Here is a 4689-nt window from a genome sequence, read left to right as displayed (position 1 = left end):
CTAGCATTGTCATCATCTTAGACATACATTATTAATATATTTAACCAACAAGGTTAATAATGTTATTTTGTGTCTATGGATTATAATAATATCTAAAAATAAAACGGGAAATTATGCATTTCTCTCTGTCCATTTATATCTAATGAGCCAGACTTTAATACCAAACATACATACCATGAGTCTTATTGAGTATGGGGCATCTCCAGGGACAAATAAGATTGCCCAGCTGGCAATAGAAGTCTTTAGCAATGGAGACAAAAGATGATGACAGTGATAATAAAAAAGGCAGTGAGGAAGAGAGCTAAGTATCAACCACTGAGAATTTGGACAGGAAATCCCTGCTGAGCAATCTAAGAGCAGTCTATCTACCTGGCTTCTCTTTTATTTTGCATACTAGCCAGTGGCAGCTCTGCCTCATGGATGTCGTTGTTGTTGTCAAGTGCTGTTGAGTTGGTTCCAATTCATAGCAACCCTATATAGGGTTTCTAAGGAGGGGCTGGTGAGTTTGAACCACATTGCTGTCCAAACCAACATTGTGGACCAGTGCTTATCCTAACGCACCATACCAGGACTCCTCATGGGTAATAGAAGGAATTCACAAATTCTCAAGACAGCCTGGAATTACAACTCTATGACCCTCCTTCTGCCTTAGCCCACTCTCCTGGCCTTTTGTTACCATATCCCCCCATTTCTTCCCCACCTCACTATTCCTGTCAAGCCCTTCTCAGATGCATGGTGCTTGCTCTTTGAGGAGAGCTGTGTCAGCTCTGTACCAGCTGGAAGAGACACCCAGATTAAAAGGTGAGCGTATCTTTGTGCTGGCATCTGGTGATTTTTTTCCCCCTATATGTGTAGTTACTTTTTTCTCTCTAAATTGATTATTTCCATTTTCCGTCTTTCCTTTCTCTTTTATATTTGAATGGTGCCACTAATGCAGGCACACAGAGTGAACCAAAGTCCATTAAAATATAATAGCAAGTAGTCCAAGACTCAGAATGCTGAGGTAGCTAAACAGAACACCCCACTCCTCCTTTCCATTTCGCATTATCTTTCTTAGTTACTCACTCTTTTTCTTCTCTAAATCCATTATATTCCTTCTTTCTCTCTTGCACACTCTGTTTTGGTCTTTGATTTCTCTCAGTTTTATTTCTCATTTAGCTTCCATTGTTTCCTAGGTTTTTTTCCCCATCCTTCCTTCATTCCATCTATCTTATTTCTGCTAGACTTTCCCTTATAGATTTCCCTTCAAAGTCTCAGTCTCTCATTTCTGCTAACTCCTAGGCTATTTTTATAACATCCTCATCATCGTTAAGTGCCATCGAGTCAGTTCCAACTCTGTACAGGGTTTCCAAAGTTCCGCTGATGAGCTTGAACTGCTGGCATTGCAGTTCAAACAACTTTTCAGCCCAGCACAATAACCCACAGCACCACACCAGGACTCCTATAAGGTCCTACTTAATATAAAGTCTCAGAAACAGAAGCATCCTGAGGATAATGGTGAATTAAAACCAAGGGAAATAGGAGACCAGCTATTTCTTCTTCACAGCATCTCATTTGCTAAAATCAACAGAGGATGAAAAAGACAAGTAAAAAGAGTAATGGGGTCCAAGAAGCCTACAAAGGAGAGGATAATGGGGGATGGCAAAAGACTCAGCTCTCTGGAGGAGAAATGTGTACAGAAAGTGTTTGGACTAGGAGAGAGAAAATTGGTTCTGTCATCTAGCTGGTTGGTGAGTATATGTTGTTGTTGTTGTTAAGTGCCATCGAGTCGGTTCCGACCCGTAGCGACCCTGAACAGGGTTTCCGAGGCTGTAAATCTTTACGGGAGCAGAAAGCCTCATCTTTCTCCTGCGGAGCAGCTGGTAGTTTTGAACTGCTGACCTTACGGTTCACAGCCTGATTCGTAACCACTACGCTACATATTGGTCATGAAATCCGGTGAGCCTTGCCTGTAAACTCTACCTCCCTCTTACCATTTGTGATGATCAAATGAATGGTGTATAGAGAAAGTTAATATCACTATAGCATGTTATATAAAATAACCCAATGCCATTTAGAAGATTCTGATTCATAGTGACCCTGTCGAGTGTTTCTGAGGCTGTAGAAATCTTTATGGGAGCAGAAGACCACATCTTTCTTCTACAGAGTAGCTAGTAGATTTGAACTGCTGACCTAGCAGTTAGTAGTCCAGTGGTTATCTTACAATGCCATCAGGACTCATTATACAAAATAAGTTGGTTGTTATTATTATTTTTGCAATCTCCTTAGAAGACAAGATATGTATTTATCCATGTGGCCTCAGAATCAATAGACAACTTTGCATATGGTAGGTGGTTAATGAACTGTGGTTGAATATGATGGAACTTAATTCCCACATACTCTGGAATTCCCCTAACTGTTTGATTCCAACAATAGTAATTTCTCCTGCCTTTCAAAGTTATCAGGACTAAATAAAAATACTATGCCCATATACAATCTAGGAATATATGTGACATTGGGGACTAAGGGTCACCAGATTCAAGCCATGGTATTCTCAATTGCTTCATATGCATGCAAATTGAACAATGAATAAGGAAAACCAAAGAAGAATTAAATTATGGAGTTGGCAAAGAATATAAAATATTCTATGAACTGCTAAAAAAATTTTAAGAAATTTATCTTGGAAAAACTACAGCCAGAATTGTCCTTAGCAGCCAGGATGATGAGAATTTGTCTCACATTATCAGCAGGAATCAGTCCCTGGAGAAGAAGATCATGCTTTGTAAAGTAGAAGGTCAGTCAAAAAGATGAAGACCCTGTAGGAGATTGATTAACATAGTGGTTGCAACAACGGACTCAAACACAGCCACAAGTGTGAGGATGGTGCGGGTCTGGGCAGTGTTTGGCTCTGTTGTACATTAGAACTGAATCAGTGGCAGCTAAAAACAACAATAACAACACGCTCACTTAATAAAATAATATGCACCAAAATAAAACAAACACACACACAAATGCATTGCCATCAAGTAGATTCTGACTTACAGTGACCCTATGGGAAAGCGTAGAACTAGCCCATAGGGTTTCAGCGGGTGTGTCCAACCACCAACCTTTGAGTTAGTCACCAAGTGTTTAACCGCTGCAGCATCATGTTTCCTCAGCCCTTAAAAATGTCCCCTTTTCATGAATTTTAATAGTCTTACAAGTGGTCCCATTATGACATATATATAACATCTGATATGTTCTATATAATATCTGTTTGCTATACAATGTTTATTTGATGCCTTATTAAATTTTAAAAGCAATATTGACAACTGCTTATAACTTTGAGTCCAATTATTTGTGGAGTCCTGGTGTGGTGCTATAGGCTAAACTGAACTGTTAACCAGGATTCAAACCAGCCAACCACACCTCAGAATCAGACAGAGGGTTGCTGAGTCAGAACCAACTCTATGGCACCCCACAACAACAACAACAACAATTTGTGTTTTGTATGCATATGCCCTAAATGTTAGTAATAATCAAATATTATTAATACACATTAATAGCAAATTAATTTCTGTAATTTCTGGATTGTAAGTTATGGCCAATTTTTATTTGTATTTATTTTTTAGACATTTTCAACAATTAATACTTGAATAATTAAGAAAACATAAAATGCTATTTTAAACAAATAGCAATGTCCACAAACAACTATGCATAAACCTCTGTAGTCCCACCTCACCAACACTACAGAATTCTTCCAAGATGATGCAAGAATGAAGAAACAGAAAATTCACAAAAGACCAGTGAGCAGATGAGTTATTCTATTTCAAGGGTGATATTTTTGTTGTGGGAGTCCTGGTGTGGCACAGTGGGTTTATGCACTGGACTGCACAGTTGGTTTGAACCACAAGGTTGGCAGTTGAAGCTCACCAGTTGCTCCATGGAAACCCTATACAGGGTCACTATGGGTTGGAACCAATTTGATGGCACTTAACAACAATACATTTTTGTTTATGTGGTTCTACAGGATAATGCTCTGGGCTGCATTGTCTCACCAGTTGCTCCTCAAAAACTCTATCTAGGGTCGCTATGAGTCAGAACCAACTCAACAACACTTAACAAAAGCAACATTTTTGTTGTGTGTCATTGAGTCAATTCCATTCATGGTAGTCCCATATGACAGAGTAGATCTTTACCCTAGAGTTTCCATAGCAGTTACAAAAACAGATCACCAGGTTTTTTTCTTCTATGAATTTCCTGGATTTGAACTGTTCATTTATTGGTTAGCAGCCCAGCACTTAGCCATTTCACTAGCAAGTCAAAACCATCAAATTCACTGCCATCAAAAGGATTCCTATGTATACCAACCCTGTAGCATAGTGTGGTTACAAATTGGTCTGAGAACCTTAATGTCAACAGTTTGGAACTACTAGCTGTTCTGCGGAAGAAAGATGAGGCTTTCTGCTCCCATAAAGATTTACAGCCTTGGAAACCCTGTATAGGGTCGCTATGGGTCAGAACCGACTCCACGGCACATAACAACAACAACATAGTGTTTCCTAGGCTGTAAATCTCTACGGGAACAGAAAGTCTCATCTCTCTTCCATTGAGTGACTGATAGGTTTGCACTGCTGACCTTGGGGTTAGTAGTCCAGTGCTTATCCTATAACGTAAGGGCTCTTTATTTCCAAGATATCATACTTAAAACCCATCATTTCCTCAAATGCC

Source organism: Chrysochloris asiatica, unplaced genomic scaffold (genome assembly GCF_000296735.1).
Source record: "Chrysochloris asiatica unplaced genomic scaffold, ChrAsi1.0 scaffold00538, whole genome shotgun sequence".
NCBI lineage: Eukaryota > Metazoa > Chordata > Mammalia > Afrosoricida > Chrysochloridae > Chrysochloris > Chrysochloris asiatica.
The sequence above is the reverse complement of the archived record's forward strand: the minus strand, read 5'-3'. Positions refer to the sequence as shown.